General features: G+C 44.0%; 1 long non-coding RNA gene across 2 annotated transcripts in view; it reads right to left on the reverse strand.

Moving 5' to 3' along the window:
• The window catches only part of LOC309516377, a 31,268-nt gene extending 15,801 nt beyond the window's left edge, over positions 1–15,467 (reverse strand). Inside the window, exons 1-3 of one of the 2 annotated variants that reach the window (XR_014212847.1) lie at positions 15,003–15,467; positions 13,768–14,970; positions 12,024–12,126 (exon numbers count right to left, since the gene is read on the reverse strand). This is a non-coding gene — a long non-coding RNA (uncharacterized lncRNA). Of the gene's footprint in view, positions 1–6,264; positions 7,021–12,023; positions 12,127–13,767; positions 14,971–15,002 lie in introns of those variants that run through there. The other variant, XR_014212848.1, reaches the window with a different exon arrangement.
• Between the last annotated feature and the right edge of the window lie 10,925 nt (positions 15,468–26,392).

A 26,392-nucleotide genomic window follows, 5' to 3' on the forward strand; every position in this document is an offset into this window, starting at 1 on the left:
TGAAGCAGATCGCCGGGGTGCTAGCTGCATGGATAAGGGGGAGTCTTCACAGACGTCATCCCAGAATGCAGTGGAACCACCAGAGGGCGCCAAAGCTTTGAAGGCAGTGAAATGCTACTCGTGTGGACGTCTAGGCCATATAAAGAGGGAATGCAGATATCCCAAGGCCAAGACAGAGCAGCGCAGCGGAAGTTCATCGTGTGGAAAAGGCCAAAGCAAAGGCAAAGGTCCGGTGTCCAGGACAACGCAGCACAAGGCAATGGTCTCACGCTTCACTCCAAAGGTTGCAAAGGTCCAGAAGACGTCTAGATCTTTCTTCGTGGTTGATTCAGCAGCTACCCACCACATGTGCAACGACAAGAGACTGTTCGTGTCTTTTACACCGCAGGAAGGTGCAATTCACCAGGCGGATGACCACATGATTCCCAGTCAAGGCTACGGAACTGTTGTTCTTCACAGTTTGGACTTATCGATTCAGGATGTACTTTATGTTCCAGATGCCACACACAATCTTCTAAGTGTGATGCAGCTGAATGAACGCAACATTGACGTTTTCTTCAAGAACAAGAAATGCACCATCACAAAGAAAGACGATTATGTCTTGCATGCTGAATGTGTTGATCGTTTGTTTGTTTTGTATTATGATGATGTTGTGCAGAATGATACTTGTTGCATTGCAGGTTCTAACAAAAGTTTACATGCAGGATGTATTCATGATTTTCACAGGAAATTTGGTCATTTGCATTTTGAGGCAGTATCTAAAATGCCTGCCTTGGTTGAAGGTATGACTATTAAACCCTGCAGGTACCACATGAAGTGCAAAGCATGCGCAGCAAACAAGGTGAAAATGGCTGCGAAAGGTAAGGTGTCTAGTAGGCAAGCTACAGAACCATACCAGGTTGTTCATGCTGATTTAGTTGGTCCACTATCGCCCTCTTTGGGTGCAAATAGGTTCTTCATGGTTCTCATTGATGCATTTTCCAGGTATATTTATGTGTACAATCTCAAGCAGAAATCAGAGGCTTTTCCAAGGTTCAAGGAATTCTGTGCTTGGTTGGAAAATGTGCATGGTAAGAAGATAAAAATTCTTTTCACAGATCGCGGGGGAGAATTCACTTCTCAGCAGTTTGAAGCTTTTCTGACTGAGAAAGGAATTCAGCACGATTTGTCCAGTCCTCGCTCGCCATGGCAGAATGGGCTTTGCGAAAGGGCAAATCAAGCATTGCTTCAAGGGTTAAAAACCTTGCTGCATGATGCCAATCTTCCAGAGAGTTATTGGGCCGAATCTCTCTCATGTTTTGTTTACAGTTACAATCGCAGGTTATCTTCAGCGATTGGTTGTACCCCGTATGAAAAGATGTTTGGCAAGAAACCATACATCAAACACATGAAAATTTTTGGTTCTGACATGTGGATTCACTCACCACAAAGCTCCAAGTTAGGCAAACGTGGATTGCATGGTATCTTTCTAGGTTATCAGAAAGGTTCTTACAGAATAATGATGACTGACTCTAAGACAATTAGGCTCACAAGAAGTGTTGAGTACAATGCCAAGTGGGGGGAGAATGTGGGAATTTTCCAATGTTATCCTGATGACAGTGATGAGACTGAGGATAAGCAACAACAACCCACACCCACTGATGAAGGTTCTGATTCTGAGTCTGAAACTGAATCGGGTGATTCAGAGGATTTCAAGAGTGCGAAAGCCTCTATGCGACCCTCTGAAAGCTCTGATCAGGAATTGGAAGAACCATTGTTCACAATAGGTCATTTTTCTCCCAAGAAGGAAGAGGAGAGTGTTGAAGACCAAAGGCTAATTCGCAGGTCACAAAGAGCCACAAAAGGCAGACCTCCAAAGAGATTTGCTGATGAATTTGCTAAGACAGCAGTAGCAGCTGTTAAAAGCTCCAAGAAGGTATTTGAACCTTCAAGTTTCCAAGAAATCCAGGATTTGGATTCTAAGGAAGCTGAGCCATGGTTAAATGCTATGAAGGCTGAGCTTGATTCCTTAGAAAGGAACAAAACCTGGGAGCTAGTTCCAGTAGTTCCAGGAATGAAACTGCTTGGAAGCAAATGGGTCTTCAAAGCGAAGACTGATCAAAATGGCAAGATAGTCAGACACAAAGCCAGATTGGTAGCCAGAGGTTTTGCACAGGTACCAGGTGAAGACTATCACGAGACTTACTCACCCACGGTGAGATATGAGAGCATTAGGCTTATGCTCAAGCTAGCTGCAGAGGAGAATCTACACATTAGTCACCACGATGTAAATACAGCATTTTTGTACGGATCTCTAGGTGAATCACTTTATATGCATCCACCTGATGGCGTACAGGTAAAACAGGGATTTGTTTGTGCTCTGAAAAAGTCCCTTTATGGTCTCAAACAAAGTGCACGGTGTTGGCACACAAAACTCACTGAAGTATTGTTTACTCTAGGTTTTCAGCAAGGGAAAGCTGATCCATGTGTGTTTGTCAAAGAGGAAGGGCAAAAGAAGCTGTACTGTTTGTTTTATGTTGATGATATTTTATTCTTTTGGAAAGATGTCACAATGTACAATAACGCCCTAGCTCAACTGAAAGAGCACTTTGACATGAAAGATCTTGGTGAGGTAAACAACTACTTATCTCTGGAAATAGAGAAAGATCAAAGTGGTAACATTCTAGTACACCAGTCAAGGAAAATTGCTGATGTGTTAAGCAAACTAAACCTGATGGATGCTAACCCTGTAGACACACCGATGACAACAGGTTATCAGGTAGAAGACACTGAAGAAGCATTTTCTGACACTACACTGTACAGAAGTGTGCTAGGCAAGCTAAACTTCATTGCCAGATGTTCAAGACCTGACATTGCTGTTAGCTGTAATTTGCTAAGCAGACAAGTTAACAATCCTACTGTTAAGGATTGGAAAGCTCTGAAACGCATAGCACGCTATTTGAAAGGCACTATGCATTACAGACTGAGATTTAACAATCAGAAGTCTGGTGGTCTTGAAATCTTTGCAGATGCAAGTTTTGGAAGTGACACTACAGACAGGAAAAGTACGTCTGGAGTTTGCTACATGTACAATCAGGGTCTATTTGATTGGTCATGCAAGAAGCAAACAACAATTAGCTTAAGTACTTGTGAAGCTGAACTGAATGCACTGTCTTATTCACTTAAGGATTGTGAATGGTTGTTACAATTGTGCAAAGACATGAAAATTCCTGTCAAATGTCCAATCCAGGTTTACCAGGACAACAAAGCATGTTTGACTTTGCTGAATTCGGAAGGTTGTAAGCAAAGCACGAAGCACTTGCAATTGAAGTTGCAACATGCTAGGGAACATATTCAGAAGGGACTCGTAACGGTGTCCTATATGCCAGGTAATGAAATTCCTGCTGATGTATTGTCCAAGATTGTATCAAGGGATCAACACTGTACCTATGTACAGAAGTTGGGTTTGTACTGATATTGTACGAACACGCTGCCCAGTGATGTTCACAGAAAGGGGGAGGATGTTGGTTTTCTGCTTCCTTCACTCTGCAGCGAAGTGCTTGTCACAAGACAATGTTTACATTCCACAGTCAGAGTACTGTTGGGTTTTCACACGGGAATGGGAAGCTGGATGTGACGTACACTGGTTTCCTGTTTTTCACTTTTCTCTCGGTGTTCGTTATTCCGAGAAGGATGGTTGCTTCTCTGCTCCAGCAGAGGCAAGATGCATGTTTGTATTTTCTCCACTTTGAACTGAAAATAAAGCAACATTAAAGCATGTGGCACGTACTGTTCGTCATTCCGTTGTGCAAAGGACTCTGCAATAACAACATATACAAATCTATGGTGTGAGCACTTTGGAGGGATGTGTACAGATCTGGCTGCCACACCTCAAAAAGGCTATTGTCGAGTTGGAAAAGGTTCAGAAAAGGGCCACCAAAATAATCGAGCTGGAAGGATTCCCCAATGGAGAAACAGCCATGTTTGGGACTTATTGATGCAGAGAAAAGGTGAGAAAGAGGCACTATGACAGAAGTTTACAGAATTAGGCATGGCATGGAAAAAGTGAATAGAGAAAGGGTTTTCTCCCTCTTTCATAACACTAAAACTGATGGATGTCCTATGAAGCTGAACACTGGAACAGACAGAAGAAAGTGTGCCAGTCCCATGGGTTACCCGAGAGGCAAGGTCCAAGTCCGGTCCGTGGTCAAAGGTGCAATGTGGAGGCAGTTGGTAGTAGCTGAAGCTGGGTGCAGGGCAGGGAGTCAGGTGAAGTCAGGAAAAGGCTTGCAAACAGGGAGCCAGGTCGGGTCAGGAGCTCAGGCAGGAAAGCAGGGCAGGGTTCAGGCAGGAACTAGAAACCAACAATATTGCTCCCGCAACTTGGGACTGGGGCTGGCCGGCTTTTATCTGCCCCGAGGCATAGGGCGGCCCCGATCCTCTGGTGACTCACCTCTCCTGGCCTGGAGGCAAGCACTCCTCCTGCGGGAACTTAGTTCCCTCCGCCTCTCTGCCCTGAACCTCTGCAGCTCAGGAGAGGCGGGAGGGTTACCGGACCCAGAGGCAACCTCAGCTTCCTCTGACGGGGCTGAGAGTGGAGCACCTACAGGCAATGGGTCCTCCATCACCTCAGGAGCCAGAGCAGACTCAGCTGATGCCTGCACCTGAGGATCCAGCACAGGTGAGGACCCTTCAGGCTGAGGCCCCAGCTCCAGCTCAGCTGGTTCTGGAGGTGGGGACTCCTGTGCAGGCTGCGATCCCTCACGTTCAGCATCCGAGTCCAAATCCCAGGCCATCACAGAAAGTTTGTACTAAACACCAGGAAGAACTTTTTGACAGTAAGAGCTGTTCAACAGTGGTTGGGATTCTCACGAGAGGTTGTGAACTTTCTTTCCTTGGTTGGGGGGCCATCTATCTTGTATGATTTAGCTGAGATCCCTGCATCGCAGGGGGTTGGACTAGATGACCCATGGGGTCCCTTCCTGTTGGGATTTCATTCTCTCCACTGCTGATGTGTGATTGTTTTCATCACATGTCTGTGTTGACATTCCATACTATCGGAGTCATGAGAATGGAAGTTCAGTTACGCTGTTCAGTCTTTGTTGTACTTTTGCTTTTTCTGTTCTCTCTCAGAGAAGAAGGAGAGAGGAGACATGTTTCCTTTGTTCTGTAACACTTGATCCTGAGTGCCACCAACACTTCCAACCCTACAGTTATAAGATTCTGCGATACTTCTTCAAGCAACACAATCAAACTATGGTACTTGTTGCCCCAGGAGGTAGTGATGGCCACGAACTTGGAAAGCTTTAAAAATTGGACAAATTACTGGAGGACAGAGCTACTGAAGGCTACTAGCCATGATAGCTATGTTCTACCTCTACAGGTGGAGGCAGAAATGCTTTCAGATACTCATTGCTGAGAACCACGGGAAGGGAGAGGGTTCTTGTGTTATGTTAAAGCCCTTCACGGCCTAGGACCCTCATACCTATGGGACCGCCTCCCCGGTATGCCCTGCGGAGGACCTCAAGGTCCATAAATAGCAACACCCTAGTGGTCCCAGGCCCTAAGGAAGTCAGATTAGCTTCAACCAGAGCCAGGGCCATTTCAACGCTGGCTCCGGCCTGGTGGAACGCTCTGCCTCATGAGACCAGGGCCCTGCAGGATCCGATTTCTTTCCGCAGGGCCTGTAAGACAGAGTTGTTCTGCCTGGCTTTTGGCTTGGAATCAACTTGATCCCCTCCCCCTCTTTCCTTTCTCCTTCTGTGATGGAACTCCTATTTGGGCCTAGGGAGGAGAGGCAGTTTGCAGTACCAGGCTGCTGCTAGTGCAGCAATCCATTTCCAATGGGGCTTAATGCATAGCTGTCAACCATCCCTTATTTGGCGGGAAAGTCCCTTATCCCAGCACCGTGTCCCGCTGCTGTCCCTTATTGATGATGTCCCTTAAATTTCCCGGGTTTCAAAGGAAGCAGCTCCTCTCCCTCCCTCCCTGCCGGCCAAGGAGGAGGGAGGCTCCAACTGTGTTGCTTGGCTGTGTTGCTCACCCAATAAGAAGTCTAAGAATGACTGGGGGGTGGAGCTTGCATGCCTTGCGCCGATCAAATCGGCCGCGTTGCCTGGGTCTCGCCTTTGCTCAGCGCTTCCCAGTGGAGAGGTGACGGTGGTTTTCCTTGCTGCATCCCTTTTGCCGGGTTGCTGCGCTGTGGGAACCACCGCTTGAGGCTTCGTTTGGCTGCTGGCTGGGCTTTCTGCCTTTGGCTCGGAGGGGCTCAGAGGTTGAACATACCTGTGCTCGCAAAATCCCTTATTTTGGCTGCTGATCCCTTATTTTCGAGGCTGCTGGTCCCTTATTTTCAAATCTGTAAGTTGACAGCTATGGCTTAATGCCATCACCTGAAAGTCATGGGGCAAGCTCCAGTGGATCTTGGACAGTCAAATTCTGGAAAAGAGAGGATGCCTGATTGGCAGTGAGCAGAGAGGAAGAGAAGGGGTAGGAGACGAAGATTTGAAAAAGTCATTCAGCCGCCACCTCTAAATGATCTTCATCCTTTGCTCTCAGGGCTTCTACCTCCTTCCAACTTTGCGCTGCCAAACTGCTTGGATAGCATTCCCTCTTGCTTCACTTTGTTTAGCTATTTCTGCTTGTTAACTATGCTGAGTCACTCTTTCCCCTTGGAGTGGCGCTGATGCGGAGATCTGTTTCCATGCTTCAGGAATGATTCCTCCCATAGGGGGCAAAAGGTATCTGGTCTGTTTTCTAAAGGTGGGCTATGAGCTAGTCTGCCTTGAGTTGTCACATTTCATTGCCTCGTGATAGAAGGTCTGGATTCCTTTCCCCCACCTCTCCTTCATTTGTAAAGTACCAGCATTCTCAAGGAATTTGCTGCAGGAAGTTTTAGTACTGATCCCAGCTTGGGACAGGAAAAGCCATAAGGCATTTTTGTAAACCATGTGATGACTCAGTTATCCATTGCCCTGATCAGTGTCAGCACTGAAGTAAACAGGCTGTCTTGTCCTGCTCTTGGAACATACAGGCTATAGGTAAAGGGACCCCTGACCATTAGGCCCAGTCATGTCCGACTCTGGGGTTGCAGCACTCATCTCGCTTTACTGGCCGAGGGGGCTGGCGTACAGCTTCCGGGTCATGTGGCCAGCATGACTAAGCTGCTTCTGGCGAACCAGAGCAGCGCACGGAAACGGCGTTTACCTTCCTACCAGAGTGGTGCCTATTTATCTACCTGCACTTTGACGTGCTTTCGAACTGCTAGGTTGGCAGGAGCAGGGACTGAGCAACAGTAGCTCACCCCATCGCGGGGATTTGAACCGCTGACCTTCTGATTGGCAAGTCCTACAGCGCCACCCGCGTCCCGTATACAGGCTAAATTGATACAGGCTAAATTTAGCACTAGATTTAGGGTGGTGTGAATGGTTCCCCCACACAGGGTACTGAGCCAGGGGGGCACAAAATAATGCATTTGAGAGCATGCACAGAACGGAAAGCAAGACTTTGCTTGAACTCTGTTCCAAAAGGAATTATTGTGAAAAGAAGGAAGATTTGGGGGTTGCCAAGTTTTGTCCTCACTCAGGATGCCAAAGGCCACCCCTGCTATAAGCCATAGCAAACTAAATGCCAATTGGCCCACATTTGGCTCTGTTCTGCACTTGGCATGCCCTGTGGGCCAACAGCTCTTCGCAGTGGAAAGGTCTTCTGCCCCTGGACCAGTAAGTCAGTACTCTGGAGTACGACAATGGTCTCTGGGCAACAGTGATGATTCTGGGCTGCCCCTCATGCCTTTCAGCCATGTTCCTTAGCTTCCTCTCTTGGCTCTACCTTTCTTTCAAATCAAAGGCTCTACCTTTCAAATCAAAGGCTCTACCTTTCTTTCAAATCAGATCCAGGCGGTGACAGTCCTGTGTGAGTGCCTGGAGGCGGTTGGAGGATGGATGGCGGCAAACAGATTGAGATTGAATCCTGACAAAACAGAAGTACTGTTTCTGGGGGACAGGAGGTGGGCAGGTGTGGGGGATTCCCTGGTCCTGAATGGGGTAACCGTGCCCCTGAAGGACCAGGTGCGCAGCCTGGGAGTCATTTTGGACTCTCAGCTGTCCATGGAGGTGCAGGTCAATTCTGTGTCCAGGGCAGCTGTCTACCAGCTCCATCTGGTGCGCAGGCTGAGACCCTATCTGCCCGCGGACTGTCTCACCAGAGTGGTGCGTGCTCTAGTTATCTCCTGCTTGGACTACTGCAATGTGCTCTACATGGGGCTACCTTTGAAGGTGACCCGGAAACTGCAACTAATCCAGAATGCAGCAGCCAGACTGGTGACTGGGAGCGGCCGCCGAGACCATATAACATTGGTCTTGAAAGACCTACATTGGCTCCCAGTACGTTTCCGAGCACAATTCAAAGTGTTGGTGCTGACCTTTAAAGCCCTAAACGGCCTCGGTCCAGTATACCTGAAGGAGCGTCTCCACTTCCATCGTTCTACCCGGACACTGAGGTCCAGCACCGAGGGCCTTCTGGCGGTTTCCTCACTGCGAGAAACCAAGTTACAGGGAACCAGGCAGAGGGCCTTCTCGGTAGTGGCACCCGCCCTGTGGAACGCCCTCCCACCAGATGTCAAAGAGAACAAAAACTACCAGACTTTTAGAAGACATCTGAAGGCAGCCCTGTTTAGGGAAGCTTTTAATGTTTGATGTATCATAGTATTTTAATATTGTTTGGAAGCTGCCCAGAGTGGCTGGGGAAACCCAGCCAGATGGGCGGGGTATAAATAATAAATTATTATTATTATTATTATTATTATTATTATTATTATTATTATGTGATGATTTCACTGCTCACCTGCTGGCTCTACAACAAGGAGGGGATCGATCCTGCACTGGGCCACCCTGATCCAGTGGCATAGAATAGTTGCCTCCACCACGGCGCCTTAATTTTTAAATGCACTCTAATTGTATACGTGTTGAGGACCACTGGCCAAGGGCAACAGAACAGCTTGCTCTAATGTTTACTCAGAATAAAGTCCCATTGCTTTGAGCAGATCTTTCTCCCAGGGAAATGTACTCAGGACTGCAGGCTTCATTGATCGCTGGCTGCAGAATGGGTATTCCAGCAAAGGGACGGCAGCTGCTGTCCCCTGAGCTGGCTCCAAAGTACTGAGAAGCATGGAGTGGGATGGAGAGGGAAGGTGAAAAGGAGGGGAAATTTGTGGATTCCCCCCCCCTGTGGATCCACACATAAAAGCTGGAAGCTGTGCTTAAAATCAAACAATGCTGTATTTACCGTAAAAAGGGGGGGGGGGGTTGGAAAAGGAATTTGAGATGTAACAAAAAAAAAAAAAAGAGTAGGATACAGAAACTGCAAACCCCCCAATGTACACATTATTATTTTTCCCATTTATCACACAAGCCGATGTTCAATGGAACTTGCTCTCAAGTAAGAGTGCATAGTTCAGAAATAGTTATGCTATTTAGTCAGCAATAGGCTCTCTCTTTTAGTTTGGAGCTAAATGTACCATATTATATACTGTGGATTGATGAATTTATTCACTCTCTCCAGCTGGGTCAATAGCAGAAAGTTGTTGCTTTTTTGTGCCAAAATTCAAACTATACCTTTATAGGGAAAATATCTTTCCTTCTGAGTTTTATTAGACTCTTTCCCAATTAGAACAGCAGGCAGACATAAGGCCAAGAAGTGCAGCTGTTTTGTGTCATCTGAAGGCACCAGCTACCCTCAGCAAACCTCCATAAGCTTGCTATTTCTCTTGTAAATATCACCAGTAAGGTTAAGAAGTAAAGAATGCTTTTTTTCAGTTAGAATGATTGTTTCATCCTCTTGTTGAATGCCACCCTCCATCTCCAATACTGACACAGAAATAATATGCACTGGGAAATTACATGTCATTACGTACTCTTCATTACCACGAAAGAAAAAAATGTACAGTGGTACCTCGGATTACATACGCTTCAGGTTACAGACTCCGCTAACCCAGAAATAGTACCTCAGGTTAAGAACTTTGCTTCAGGATGAGAACAGAAATCGTGCTCCGGCGGCACAGCAGCAGCAGGAGGCCCCATTAGCTAAAGTGGTGCTTCAGGTTAAGAACAGTTTCAGGTTAAGAATGGACCTCCGGAACGAATTAAGTACTTAACCCGAGGTACCACTGTATATAAAAAGAGCTCAGCTGTCAATAAGAACCTTAACTATGACCACAACAATTTATATTTCTACACTGTCAGCTATATCACTATGGACAATTTGTATCACTCCTGTTAAGATTAGGCCAAACCTCCTTCGCTTTTTTGTCACTTTAGGACTGCTATTTGTTTTTCCGTTCTAAGCCCAACATGGAATGATAGCCAATTTGTCAACTTAATTACAGTGAAGAAGTAAATTTGAGGCACAACCATGTCACCTAATCACAAAAAGTTGAAAAATTAAAACACATTTTAATATACATAAAAAGCACTCTCTTCTGCTGTTGCTAAGGCATGCAGGGAACTATTTTGCTAGAATTGCACTTTTTCAATTTTAAAAACAAACAAGCAGAAAACAAAACATTCTGAATATCCCTGGGAGGGATACATACATGAACTGTGCATCCTTAGTACACACTCTGAAATGAATATATCTATAAATGTTAAACATATAAGATTGATTACAACATCCTACATGCAAAGACAACTAGCTTCTTTAAAACATGGAGAGAGCCAGTTAAATGATCTCTAAAGAAGGGACACGGGTGGCGCTGTGGGTTAAGCCACAGAGCCTAGGACTTGCCGATCAGAAGGTCAGCGGTTCAAATCCCCGTAACGGGGTGAGCTCCCGTTGCTCGGTCCCAGCTCCTGCCAACCAAGCAGTTCAAAAGCATGTCAAAGTGCAAGAAGTAGATAAATAGGGACCGCTCCAGTGGGAAGGTAAACGGCATTTCCGTGCTCTGCTCTGATTCACCAGAAGCGACTTAGTCATGCTGGCCACATGACCTGGAAGCTGTACACTGGCTCCCTCGGCCAATAAAGCGAAATGAGCGCTGCAACCCCAGAGTCGGTCACGACTGGACCTAATAGTCAGGGGTCCCTTTACCTTTAAAGAAAGAAAATCTGGAAACTTAAGAAGGTTCAGGATAATATATCTCTCCAGGAAGAAAAAGAAACAGAAAGTGGTCTATTGTTATTAATTAATTAATCAATTAAATTTGTATACTGCCTTTCATCCCAACAAATCCAAAACAAACCAATAACTTGCCCCCCATTTAACACATTTAAAAGGCAATAGAATGTTAAATAGCTGGTTATAGAGAAATGTTTTCGCCTGGCGCCTAAAGATATCTAATGAAGACGCCAGGCAAGTGGAAGAGGCTACACGAAGAAGTGTCTCAGTTGATGATTGCAGGGTTTAGGTTGGTTTACGTGGGGAGCGGAGTTCTAAGTTCCTCTGGTGAGAAATTAATGAAAGAAATGAAGGGAGACCACAACCTGACCATTTTCATAAATTGGAGTCAGAAAATGGCTGCAAATTTCCTGGTAACATACTAACAGCAATGTTGTTGATCATAAAATTTTGCTTGTGTTGTGTATTGTTTGTGACAAATGTTCCTGGAGCCTATTTAAATATTTGCAGTAAATCAAAGGGTTTCAATAATTGGAAGCATTTGAACCCAGTTGGATCCAAATGTGGTGTTTTTTTAATGGAAGAACTTAGAAAATAAAATCGAAAGCGGTAAACCTATTGATGATTCCCTATAAAAGGCAATTCAGAAAGAAAAAGAGAAATGGTCACACATTTTGAATGTTATTTTGACATTCTGTTTGTGCAAAAAATAATCTTACTCTTAGGGGAAGTACAGAAATTGCTGGCAGTCCAAACATGGGACTTTCTCTAAATCTCATTGAATTGATTAGCCATAATTCAGTGCAGTTGTCATAAAACGGACTTTCTACATATTTTACATAAAATACAAAATGATTTCCTCCCATTGTTGGGGGGAAGTGTTGACGGTGAGATAATTTATACGATTAGAAAAAGAGTGTAATCATTGCTACCTGATTGTAAATCCAGATGTTTCTGACCATATTTGTCACATTATCAGCTATGTCCATCTTTATTCTGGAAACATTTCAATTGAGGAACGTTTTGTAGAGTTAACTGAAACAAAACCAGAGTTAGGCAGTGGTTTAAGTAGACAAAACCATGAACAGATTAAAGCAAGACATCAATATTAAAGATGCCCAAAGACAAGGATACAATAACGGGGCAAATGGCAAATATGTGCACAATGGTATTGAAGCCCTTATATTAAATGATTATTCAACGTATTGTACTCTAGATCCACTGAAATTAGTGGCATGACTAAGTTAGGTTCGTTCATTTCAGTGGATCTACTCTGAGCAGAACTTACGTAGTTTGATGCCACACAAATTTGGCAATATTTATCATTTTGGTTCAACTGTTTATTTTATTTTTTATTGCATTTTTCTCCTTAGTCTCAAGGAGATATATTGTTTCATATAATTTCTAGGCCGTTGACTGTAATAAGGTTGATGGCAATGATGAAGTCATAACAAAATAAGTCACAAATAAATAAGCATTGTGACAAAGAGGAACACTTTGGCACAGAGCAAATTTGATCACACAGAATTCTGTTGCTTCTTCACATATGGGAATCAGCATTAGGAAACTGCATCAATTCTTGCAAACACTGCTGTGCTGAAGGAAGAGAGTGTATCTCCTGTTCTGTTTTTATAAGGTACATATAAAACCTTCTTGCTTGTCTAATATTTGAACTAAAATAGTAAATACATGAACAATAGCAAACATTATAGTGAAGTAGAGAATGCTTTTAACAGTCACAATGACCTCCAATTTTATGACTTGAATAAACTTGAATGGAGCATAAGTAAGGGAATTTCAAGAGGCCTAAAAATGCAGTAGGTATCTTGCTCATTGGAATTTTTATTATTATGCCACTGATTAAATACATGGTGAACAAAATAGATTTACGGAAAGTAAATAGCCGGAGGCAGCAATAAAGAAGCAGAATAGCATCAGATCATTTCTCTGATACATGGCATAGTATTTTGACAGATGAGAAAGTGAAGCGGGGGGTTTCCCCCCCAGTGATCTTTAAACCAGAACCCAACAGAAATCAGTGGAATTTGGCCTGCAGTTAAGCGGATGAAGGGCTCCAAGATTCAACATAGGAAAATAAATGTTCCACTTTCATATTAAAGCTACTATCCTAAACATATTGATTTGGCAGTAAATTTAATTAAAACCAATGGAGCTTATGTCTGAGTACATGGGAGGGCAGTGATGGGTAAGCATTTGAAAGAAAGCATTTCCTTACATCCCCCAACTGGGATATTTATGAAGCTTATTTTATCTATTTTCATATTATATCATGCAATCGTCATTTTTTATTATTCAGTAAACCAGGAAAATTTCAACATCTATTCACTGTCATTATTTTATTGTATTTATTAACTCCATTTATATGATGCACGGTCCTCATTTAGACAGTTCCAACAATTAGTGCACTGTCATTGCAATTTATATCTTCCAATATCAACTTTAACCAACTGGTCTATTTTTTCCCCAGTGAAGGGGTCTTGGGAATAATATTTATTGGCCAGTGTCAAATGATTTTTCTGCTTTCCGCAAAGCCCCCGGAAGAAAGGTAGGTCAGACACACATTATTTTACTGCTGGGTTTCCCTTTGTTACTACAACTTCTCAGATGGGTACATTATATATATCTAGTGTGGGAATTTGTAACAAAAGGACGTACCTTAATTCTCAAACCTGAGCCTTTGTAATTTCACTCCCAAGTCCCCCATCTCAGATCTTGGGGTGCGTGGAGGGAATAACTACCTTCAATTAATACAAGAGTAAAAAGCTGCAACAACATCTGGAATACAGATGCTTTTTATAGACATTATTTTCTGAACACTCTTTACCAAAGACCTTGTGGTCATGGTCTTCTTACCATTTCCTCTACAATGATAGTAAGACTACTGTAACGCTAGAATAAGCATTTTGAGAATGGCACTATTGCCACTATCTAAAAGCAAGTTGCTGAGTCAACCTTATGATTTATCCTAATTTCATGGCAAATTGCTTTGGCCCTTTGGTAACCTAATAACTTAAAACAAATAAACTAGGGGCTTCTGTTCAGAAAGCTTCTGGGCATCCATTTGCAAAAATGTGCTGATGACTTTGTTCTTCATAGCTATTTTACAGATAGAATCAGCGTGTTTATGGGTTAATCCAGACTTAGTACACCTGCAGAAATCAAGGGGACTGAAGTTAGTTACTGTGTGTTTTCCTCTTGATAAAACTAGCTGCTTGTTTAAACATTACTGGGTTACACCAATATGCTGGTTTGCTTATTCTGCATTGGCTGTCTCAAGTAAGAATGGTTGAAGTACTTTGGAATGAAAATTCATGGGCTGCAGTTCTCCTCCTGAGGCTGCATCCAACAAACCTATGTGTGAGCAGGGAGAGAAATTTACACAGTGACGAAAGACCCTTTGAATTTTCTGCTGCAGTTCCTTGCCCTGGTGCTGAAGGGGCAAGCTATTCTTCGATTTGTATCACAAAATGAAATCCATTTATAAATACACACTAAGTCTGGGGCAGGATTTCTAAAACTGAAAGTGGTAGGCTGTGGCGTGCTTTTTGGTGAATCTGGAGGCCATGATGAAAATAGAGAATAAATACCACAGTAAAAAATAATATATAACTTTTATTAAAGCCATTAATTTAAATACTGCTGCAAGCCACCGCAGGGGTTCCAGGTGCTTACCCAGGGTTCATGTTTACTTTTGGGAATAAGGCACAGCAGAGACTGTGGCGTCTTTACGATATATGGTTTATTTGCATATATATGGAGGGGTTCACAGCATTAACATCCCAAAAGGGTCTTGCTACTTCCATATCAACAGATTGGGATTCCAGCAGAGGTCTAGTCTCTCTCTCTCTCTCTCTCTCTCTCTCTCTCTGTCTGTCTCTCTCTCTGCTTACTGCTTTGCTTCTAGGTTACACTGCTGCTTCCCCCTCCACACTAAACTCTGGCTTTTTTCATCCTCACTATCTGCACGTTGTAGGCATAATTTCATGTCTAATGAGACTCTGCTATGAGCAACTGGTCTAGTTGAGACCTTTGGGTATAGGGCAGTGTATAAAATGAAAATAATAATAATAATAATAATAATAATAATAATAATAATAATAATAATAATAATAGTTCTAAAATACGTTTGCCTAGGATTGTAGTCTAAAGCACATACTTTTTTCTCCAGCTGAAATCAAAAGGACTTAAAGGTAAAGGTACCCCTGCCCATACGGGCCAGTCTTGACAGACTCTAGGGTTGTGCGCTCATCTCACTCTAGAGGCTGGGAGCCAGCGCTGTCCGCAGACACTTCCGGGTCACATGGCCAGCGTGACGAAGCTGCTCTGGTGAGCCAGAGCCGCAGACACGGAAACGGCGTTTACATTCCCGCTGGTAAGCGGTCCCTATTTATCTACTTGCACCCGAGGGTGCTTTCGAACTGCTAGGTTGGCAGGCGCTGGGACCGAGCAACGGGAGCGCACCCCGCCGCGGGGATTCGAACCGCCGACCATGCGATCGGCAAGTCCTAGGCGCTGAGGTTTTACCCACAGCGCCACCCGCGTCCCTATCAAAAGGACTTAGACATGCCTAAATTTAGCTGGATTGCACTCAATAGCTCTATTACCAAGAAAATCTGAACACTGAAGGCAAGCATTAATAGTGCAATTTCACCATTCCAGCTTCTGTTAAGAGTTTCTCTTCATTCATGTCCATTTAATAAATTATCACTGTAATCCCATCCTCCTCTAGGGGGTCCCAGGATTAAGCCACAAAACTCTCAGCAATGTGTCAGTCAGGTGACTCATGCACTGCACAGATTAATTTGTGACTTTCCCTGGAGCTGGGAAATGGTTGTTAACTGCTGCCTGGGTTATCCAGTTCTGGAGAATTGTTTCCTTCATGCAGTCCGATTTCCCAATAAAAGGTCTCTTTCTCTTTTATAGGTCTTTTAAAATGTCTTTCCTGCAAAATGCAGCAGATGCCATTTACATGTGCACAGGAGATGTTTCTTGTTTAAATAATGTTTCAAAGAGCTTTAAAAGTCTCTTTGGATATGATGTAGGCCCACCAGGGACACAAGGTTTGGTCTTGCACACTGGCATTTCTGGTGCTTTTTTTTTTAGAAAAAGAGGTGCCGGAACCCACCATGAACACCTCCCTTGTTCTCTTATAATGGCAATGACACCCACCTGAATGGTGCTGGACCTCAGTTTTGGCTGAAAAAAAGTCCTGGACATTTCACACATTGTAGTTTGCTAAACTTTCTGCTATTAAGCATTATTAATAATTACATTAAATATTGTAGGATTTCTATCTGTAAAATGAGTAAATGTGTTCTAAGTAATAATAATAATAATTTATTATTACGGTCAAAGACCAGCTTGTATTAAAATATTATTAAAATAGAAATTACATAGAAGAGGGGCCAATAGGCACCCTTGCCTGACTCCCTTAAAAGTTTTAATGGGGTCTGTTAGGTGTCCTGGGAGGCTACACCTGACTCTAAGAGCCGTATTTGCATGAACTGCCTGGATTAAAAACAGGAGCCTTCTGTCTACGGTGGTACCCTGAAGTCTATCCCAGAGTCTAGTTCTGTGGACTGTGTCGAAGGCTGCTTTTAGATCTACGAAGGCAGTGCAGAGTGAGACCTGCCCTCCTGATTTATATTTTTCTATGAGGTGTTGTAGCATTGGGCAGTGATCTGTCGTGGACCTTTCAGGTCTGAAGCCCACTTGTTCTATTGCCAGAATGTCTTCATTTTCTAACAATTCAGTAAACTTTTTTAGTAGGTGCTTTGTGTAAAGTTTACTAATCACACTTAGTAAGCTAATCAGCCTATAGCTTGATGTGTCCCCTCTATTGCCCTTTTTATAGAATGGAACTATTATGGCTGTTCCCCATTCCCTTGGGATGCAGCCAGTCTCGTCTATGTAGGCAAAGAGAGAGGCTAAGAAAGGTGCCCACCAATCCACCTGTGATTTTAGCATTTCTGGTGTAATGCCATCTGGGCTGGGGGCTTTGGTGTTCTAAGTATTTTATTCTTGAGTTATATGCTGCCTATATATGATTTACAGGGATGCGGGTGGCGACTAAATGACTAAACAACAACGGGTGGCGCTGTGGGTTAAACCACAGAGCCTAGGACTTGCCGATCAGAAGGTTGGCGGTTCGAATCCCCATGACGGGGTGAGCTCCCATTGCTCAGTCCCTGCTCCTGCCAACCTAGCAGTTCAAAAGCATGTCAAAGTGCAAGTAGATACAGTGGTGCCCCGCAAGACAAATGCCTCACAAGACGAAAAACCCGCTAGACGAAAGGGTTTTCCGTTTTTCGATGCGCTTCGCAAGACGAATTTCCCTATGGGCTTGCTTCGCAAAACGAAAAAGTCTTGCGAGTCTGGCGATTTTTTTCGCTCCCCCTCCCCTTTTCTAAGCCACTAAGCCGCTAAGCCTTTAATAGCCGCTAAACCGCTAATAGCGCTAATCCGCTAATAGGGTTGCTTCGCAAGACAAAAAAACCGCTAGACGAAGAGACTTGCGGAACGGATTAATTTCGTCTTGCGAGACACCACTGTAAATAGGTACCGCTCTGGCGGGAAGGTAAACAGCGTTTCCATGCGCTGCTCTGGTTCACCAGAAGTGGCTTAGTCATGCTGGCCACATGACCCGGAACCTGTACGCCGACTCCCTCGGCCAATAAAGCGAGATGAGCGCCACAACCCCAGATCAGTCACGACTGGACCTAATGGTCAGGGGTCCCTTTACCTTTATATGATTTATACATGTAATCTGCAGCTAGGTACACCTTCTTGGATTATTCACTTCTGGAGTCTTGACAAAATAAACATGATCTATGTAGGTCAGGTATCATGTATGTGTTTATTGCTATTTTTAGATAGATTGGGTGGTTTCTATAGGCTGCACCCCTTTACTTATGGGCTTTGCCTCCTGGTGCATGAGCTAGATCCCTTTACCGCTGCTCTTTCTGGGATTCTGTCCTTTGTCACAGGTTTGTACCCATATGCAGCTTTATTTATCACATTTATAGCCTGCCCTTCACCAAGTCATCCCAGGATAGGTTTCAAAAACATCAGAAAAACAAATTCAGGTCACATTAAAAAAATCTCATTTTATATTAAGGTAAAACAAGAGCATAGCAAAGGCTTGCCAAATTTATTGTTTATTTTGGCTCCAATCCAGCTAACATTTGTTGCGACTAATTCTTATTGAAATGCTTGCAAGTGACAGGCTTGATTTAGTTGCAACAACTTACCTTGGTTGTAAATCTATTGAACACAGTGGGCCGTACCACTAAGTAAACTTGCTTAGGGCTGTGCTAAACCTTGATGCATTGATATCAATGGGACTCAGTCATTTCAGGTGGATTATGAGCTTTTCCTTTACAGCAAAGAGCCCTGGGAGAATAACATTCATGAATAAAGCCTGAGAGGCTTGTAACACCCAGAAAAAGTTGAGCGTCTTCATGTGAGAACAATAAGGAAGGAAAAACTGACAAAATAGTAACCCGGTGAGGAAAGCAAAACAGAACATACTGTTCTTTGATAGTACTCTATGTGCATTCTATGGATCTGGAGATCTTGGCACCTGGCGACTTCAAGAAATTTACAGTCTAGTGACATGTTGTACAGACAGGTAATCTGGGGAGCATGCACATTTTTTTCCATTTGATACAATGCAAATGCTCCCAGCTTTCTGACAAATTTCCCTTCAGCGGATAAGACCTTCATGAACTTTTTTTTAATGGTAGGGTGGAAAACTACCATCTCACTCTGCAGAATTCTCTGCTTACAATATTACTTTTTAGATCCTCTATTTTCCATCCATCTGTTACAACTGCCCGGGAAACAAATGACTTTGAGCAGGTTTGTGGTGCTGTGACATCAAGGAGAAAGAGGTAAATCTCCTGCGCAACGATATAAGACTTCTCACACACATGAAGGGGGACAGAGTAACTAAATCTCCTGCCACAGGGACTTTCCCCTTATACTAGTCTATAGCAGCTTCTCTCAACCTTGGGTTCCCAGATGTTACTGGACTACCACTCCCATCATTCCTGAGTGCTGCCCCTGCTGGCTATGGATGATAGGAGTTGTAGGCCACCAACATCTGGGAACCCAAGGTTGAGAAAAGCTGGTCCTACGGGGGGCCACCAGGTGGCGCATGGGAAGATGGCCAACAATAACATCTCTCCGACCCACACAAGGTAATTAAGAGGCTGCTACGGGAAGTGAATATTATCAGAGATTGCAAATAAAGGATTATATGATAACAACAAGAAGATGAAGAAAGTAATAAAGAGACTATCTGGACAGAACTGGATAGAACTGTCTAATTAAAGCAGCAATATAAGTGATGCTTGGACCCCTGTTCGGAGCTTGAAATATGGGTACCCCCAACAAAATTTAAAAATCTGGCTGTATAATTTGGACCTAATGTGATTTGGAAATAATGTGATTTGATTGGCCTGTTAATAAAAATTATATTTTTTTAAAAAAAGAGAAAAGCTGGTCCTACAATATCACAGCTGGGAGTGTTGTTGGGGTTTTTTTGTTGTTTTTTGTTGCTTGATTTTTGCCTGCTGAAATGGAAAGGTCTTTGCTGAGTGCCTGAAGTTCAACAGGGATGATTGTAATGCTGCCATATCATTTGCAGGGCTGATGTTACAGAGATGATGTGTAGGTGGTCCTCTTTGGATGCTCTAAGGCACTATATAAACATTAAAATTACATAATAAAACAGTAATAAACTATCTATAAAAGCACAATTATCTCATCCTTAAACTCTTTTCTAAGCTAAAAGACAATAGCAGTAAGAACTAACTAACTTGCTGATAGACGACTATTCCTCCCCCCCTTTAGTGTCTTTTATTAACTCTTTTGTCGATGGTATTTGCATCCGCCAGGATATCAGGAATCCTTCTGGAGAGATTCCTTAACATGAAGCCTGACTCTAATCTTCTGTTAGACTCCATTAACTTGCTCCTACCCACCATACTTCCTTTACATATTCATACTTGTACAAACAGTGACAGGAGTCTTTGTTCTTTTTACTGATGTGTGCTTTATTTTCACAATCTCTTGCTCATTCACCTTTAAAGCTGATTTTTTTATATATAATAAAAAACTAAATAATGCAGGGAACATCCACGAATACACAAAAGACCTCCTGCAGCAAAAGTTCATTGTAATCACACAAGGAGTCCAGAAGAATTGCCAAGTGTGGGGATATGGCTGGACACACATCCCTGAAGCCCCACTCTATTTTGATGACAAAGTCTGAAGAGGGCTCTCAGATCTGGTATTCCAATCCCCAAGTCTCTAGACTCTCATGAAGGGCTGTTGACCATTCTAATGCCTTTTGTGGGAACTTCTGAGTGAGAAAATGTTGCTCTTCCTGGAATCAGAAGCGCCTGAAGGTATTGGCACCATTTTAAAAAAAAAACTGCACAAAAAACCTGCTGTACCCTCTCAGGTTTCTCTGAATCTGACTGCATCAGGGTGCTGAGAAAAGTGAATTAAAACCTGTTATTAATTCTATCTAATGCTAATAGTGACCTCTGCTGTCTGTAAGTATAACGACACCATTGTCCCAGATTTCTGTCCTTATTCAAAAACAACTACAGTTCCAGGCTCCCTTGGTAATTTCCAACCCAATATTCTTCCCATCCAGGTCCATATGCCACCAAATCCCCCTACCTGCGTAAACCCTCTTCAAGCATTGACACTAGAAGAGGAACCATGGGTAGAGTAGGGCTCCTGCTAGCCTTTTGTGTGATTAGCGAACTTCTGCAGTGAGGAGCTTTGTATATCCATGGTGATTCCCCATATAATTGAGAACAATGACATCTCAGGGTTTTCAATCATGCAAGGAGCATTACTTAGCTTAGGGCCGGCCCAAGACCTTTTGATGCCTGAAGCAAGATGTGCCACTGATGCTTTACCGCACCGCAGATCACTGCTGAGGCTATTCCACACCCTTAAGATAATTCAGATTCCGCCCTGGGACAATCTGTTATGTTATTTTTGCTGCAGTAACTATTGCCCATGTAATTTGTATAAGCAGCACCAACAGTTATAAAAATTAGCAATGCATAGTATCTGTGGCGTAATCATACTATTACTTACAGTGGTACCTTGGTTCTCAAACTTAATCTGTTCCGGAAGTCTGTTCCAAAACCAAAGCATTCCAAAACCAAGGCACACTTTCTCATAGAAAGTAATGCAAAACAGATTAATCCATTCCAGACTTTCAAAAACAACCCATAAAACAGCAACTTAACATGAATTTTACTATCTAACAAGACCCTTGATCCATAAAACGAAAACAATAATCAATGTACTACACTATAAAATAAATAAAACAGCATTGTAGATGATAAGAATTAAAATTTTCTTACCTGCACTGATGATATTGTTTGGATGCGGGGTTTTTTATCCATTTCCGCAGTCACACAATCAAACAATCAATCAGTAGCTGAACTGGGTTCCACACAATCACAAAAACAAATTAACTGGAAAAGCCACAAAAACGCAAAATAAATAGCAAAAACAAAAGCGCCAAACTTAATCTGTTCTGGAAGTCCGTTTGACTTCTGAAATGTTCGAAAACCAAGGCGCAGCTTCTGACTGGTGCAGGGGCCCGGGAAACAATAGCTGACAGCCACATCGGACATTAGGCTTCTGAAAAACGTTCAAAAACCAAAACACTTACTTCTGGGTTTTTGATGGCGTTTGAGAACCAAGGTACTGTACCACTGTACTATCTAGAGAGGAAAGTGCAAGGAACTGGGGAAAGTGCTTTTAAAAACATTTCACTCAGCATCCACAAGAGGGTTTCAGCTTGCTCCCGAAAGAGAAAAGACTAAATAAAAATTCCCTCCCCCCCCCCCCAGTTTTCAGAGGACTCATATCGCTAGTGCCACCCTTTCACTGCTTGGCCATGCTCAACTCACACACCAAATATACTGTTTCTAAGAGCTGGCAACTCTATGGCATAATCAGGTTCTAGCTCATGACATCACTAAGCCCCAGTCTGTGACATCACCAAGCCTAATCTCTTGCATTTAAGGCTTTGGGATGCTGGGAATCTGGGGACCAGCTGACTTAAATACGCCAAATTTGTCACAGAAGCAAGACAAGGTTTTTACAAGAACAAAGGTGACTGCCATGAAGGTAACAAAACTACCATGGCAGGGTGTATCCCAGGTCAAAATGCGACTTTAGAACTCAGAGGTCAACCTCACCAGCCAAAAAAACCCTCTTTCTAATTTTTTTGTGATTGGTTTTTTCATAATTTTTATACATTTTAACATAACCATTTCGAACGTTAAAGTACATGGGTTCTCAGGATTTTTGCATTGGGCTACCCCAAACTCACCGTCAAATCACATGCCTGTGGCCACAGCATGAACCACAAAAATCATACATCCATTGTTTTGTTCAGATTATTTTTTTTCTTGTTTTCTTCCTCTAAAAACTAGGTGCGTCTTATGGTCAGATGCGTCTTATGGAGCGAAAAATACGGTAAGTCACATCTGCAAGGCCTTCCCAAGGAGTCATGACCAGTGACATCCTGCCCCAAGAGTGTCAGGCGGATAACCATCTCAGTCACAATGCCTACCCGCCCCATAGTGGGACAAGACAAAGGGGTGTATTTGACTTAGGGTCCAGGGAACTGCCAATGCCTTCCTTTGTACTGTGATGGAGTAAGTGTGAAAGGCTATACTTGAGTGACAGGGCCATGCCTGGATCTCAGGTTCTACCTGAGACCACACCTTTTTCTGTGACATCTCTATGAAGTTTTGATGATGCACCCTGTATTATGGGGAACTTTAGGGAGCTTTAAAATACGGATGTAACTGTTGTCTGGGGCTTCCAGCTGCTTCGTCTTTGCGGCAGCAGGAATTCTTGGTGCAACAATAAAGATCAGGCCTGCAGGCCGTTGTCTTGCTTCTATCTCCTGGCAGAAGTCTCTTGCTTGTGACCCCCGACCTGAAGCTATGGGAGCCAAGGTTAGGTGATTGCAGGGTGCTCCAAGGACTCTCAACAGGATGCCCACCGAAGTGCCGCACGACGACCATGTCCTTCCACAGGAACATGGAGTAGCAGAGTCCTGTATGATGGCTCGTCCATGGATGTCTTCCCTTCTCCTTTCGGGCACCTAACCAAACCATAATACAGTGGTGCCCCGCAAGACGAATGCCTTGCAAGACGGAAAACTCGCTAGACGAAAGAGTTTTCCGTTTTGGAGGTGCTTCGCAAAACGAATTTCCTATGGGTTTGCTTCACAAGACGACAATGTCTTGCAAGTTCCTGCTGGTTCCCCCCCCTTTTTTCTAAGCCGCTAAGCCGCTTATCAGCTGATCCGATCAGCAGATAAGCCGCTAAAAGCCGCTAATAGCGCTAATCCTTCAATGGGCTTGCTTCGCAAGACGAAAAAACCGCTAGACGAAGAGTAGACCATAGAACGGATTCTTTTCGTCTTGCGAGGCACCTTACTCAGAGGCCCTGGGCGGTGTTCTTTTGAGCGTACTGTACTTCCCAATTTCAGATATCGAAAGTGAGGGAGCTATGCATGCCGCCCAGGGGCGGATTTAGATGAAGAGAGGCCCTAGGCTACTCCACTTGTGAAGCCCCTCCCAATCCCCCACCCTCATGACTAAAAGAAAGTGTTACAAAAAAAATGAGTGAAGCCAAGGATGATGAAGGGTATTTAAAATTCTGCAGTGCACAATTTCATCAGAAAACTTAATCAAAATTTATTTGTCTAAGTTTGCCACTTTCAGTGTACAGAATGCTCAGTACAGAATGCTCTTGAGACATTGTGGCCCTTAATTCATTTTTAATTCTTTTGTGTCTTTGAAAAACTCCTCTCTCCCAAGCAGTTAGTGACCATAAAGCTATAGCTGCAAGATTGCTTCCACATTAGGAAAGGCCATCTGAATTTTTTCCTTGTATATAATTTGATAAAGGTCTGTATGAGACAGAGAGTGCTCTGCTGTGAGCCTATGGCTTTGTGTCACATACAGGTGAAAGTGCAAAAGTTCACCAATAAGTTTCAGGTCAATATATTCTGGGTATGCTTCCATCAACAGTTCAACACCTTGCTGAATTTCTTGCTTAGAGGGTAGCAAAAATGGAAAGCAATTGTGCAATATCACTGTACATGATACTACTTCTTTTTAAATTGGTTTCAAATGCATCTAATATAGGAATAAAGGCTTTTCTCCTAAACTCATCTCTTGAAGAAAGTGCATTTAAGGCATCATGCACTTGTCATTTCTTTGCCCGTTCCCTCACTCTTTGCCTCCTTGTTTTGTAGTTAACATTTGGCAAGGCGGCTTTTGCTTGTTTCTCAAGCTCATCAAAATCTCTCATTTTCCTTTAAAAATCCATAAGTGAACTGTACAAACTTGCACAGGAACTCAGTAACAGGCCTGATTTCTGAAGGGCTTTGCTGACCTTGTGAAAATGACCTAGCATATATCTCTTAAGATTTTGCAAACTTTGGCTGTGAACTAGGGCCCCACAAAAAAATTCAAGTTGGGCCCCAGTTTCAAACTTCATACAATTTCATAATTACTAGGCCCAAGTTGCCCTGCCCTTGCATGAAGTCTTGGGTTTGCAACTTGGGGAGATGTTATGTACTGAGTTGAATAGGATCCAAAATACAGCAGTCTGATTGGTCTTACAATAGGCTTCAGAATGCAGCAGTCTGATTGGTCCTAGAACAATAGGATTCAGAATGCAGGAGTCTGATTGGTTCTAGAACAATAGGATTCAGAATGCAGCAGTCTGATTGGTCCACAAGAGCCACCCAATCCAGCTCCAGGTGGAAGTGAATCCGCAACCTGATTGGCCTACAGGAGAATCCGGGGAATCAGCCTATCAGGTGGGGCCCATTGTGTAAATAATGTATATAAAGTAGACATTCTTAGGGAACTTCCATTCCTCCTCACCACTATGAGCTGAATAAAGAGCATGAAATATCCACACTTGACTCCGAGTATATTTCAGGAGAGGAGAGACTGCCTGCTGTGGGGTGGGGTGGGCGGGCTGGGGAGGCCCCTTAGATTTAGAGGCCCTAGGCTTCAGCCTACTTAGCCTATACATAAATCTGGCACTGATGCCGCCCTTCCTAATTTCAAATATAAAGGTAAAGGGACCCCTGACCATTAGGTCCAGTCGTGGACGACTCTGGGGTTGCGGTGCTCATCTCACTCTATAGCCCGAGGGAGCCGGCGTACAGCTTCCGGGTCATGTGGCCAGCAGGACTAAGCCGCTTCAGAGCAGCGCACAGAAACGCCATTTATCTTCCCGCTGGAGTGGTACCTGTTTATCTACTTGCACTTTGACATGCTTTCGAACTGCTAGGTTGGCAGGAGCAGGGACCGAGCAACGGGAGCTCACCCCGTCGCGGGGATTTGAACCGCCAACTTTCTGATCGGCAAGTCCTAGGCCAGGGGTCTGCAACCTTTAAGACAAAAAGAGCCACTTGGACCAGTTTCCGAAGGAAAAAAACTGGGAGCCACAAAACTCGTCATTATAAAAATAACTTTTTTATTATTTCTTTGTTTGACCCCTCAGAATTACTCCTCCTCATAGAAATAAACGTTAAATTAACAAGTTACCTTTTTTGTGTGTGTGTTCTTCACTCCCCTTCAAAACAGTGAGCAGCGTACATGCCCCTTACAATGTAGCGGGCGGGCGGGCGGGAAGGTGACGTCGGGATGGTGTGTGACTAACGCACGCACCGCCCCCATGCAATGTCACAGCCAGTAAAGCACCCACCACAGTGAGGAGTGTCGGGGCGCACAATGCACCTCCTCCCCTCGCTAGTATCCGCCCTGGAGCCACGGCAAAGGTGTAAAAGAGCCACATGAGGCTCCGGAGCCGCGGGTTGCAGACCCCTGGACTAGGCTCTGTGGCTTAACCCACAGCGCCACCCGCATCCCATAATTTCAAATATAAATGCAGCCTAAAAGGATACATGTGTACTGGCATCCAGGTATATATTCCCCCACATATATACACACGCAACTCCATATATACATCCACCTGCACCCGCCCCCCCCTCAGGTGAGGCGCCTCTGAGGCGACACACCTGCCGCCCCTCCCCCCCCACTCCCGCAGCAACCGTCCTTCCCGCGCTTTGTGGCGTCACGCGGAGGGGGCGTGGCCCTGCGGCTGCGGCGGGGCGTGCGTAGCGGCTGCTCCGCCGCCATTTTGTCTCGGTGAGGCGTTTCGCGCGCGCGCGCGGGGAGGAGGAGGAGGGGGAGGGGGA

This window comes from Podarcis vaucheri (assembly GCF_965113315.1).
Source record: "Podarcis vaucheri genome assembly, chromosome: 13".
NCBI classification, from domain to species: Eukaryota; Metazoa; Chordata; class Lepidosauria; order Squamata; family Lacertidae; genus Podarcis; species Podarcis vaucheri.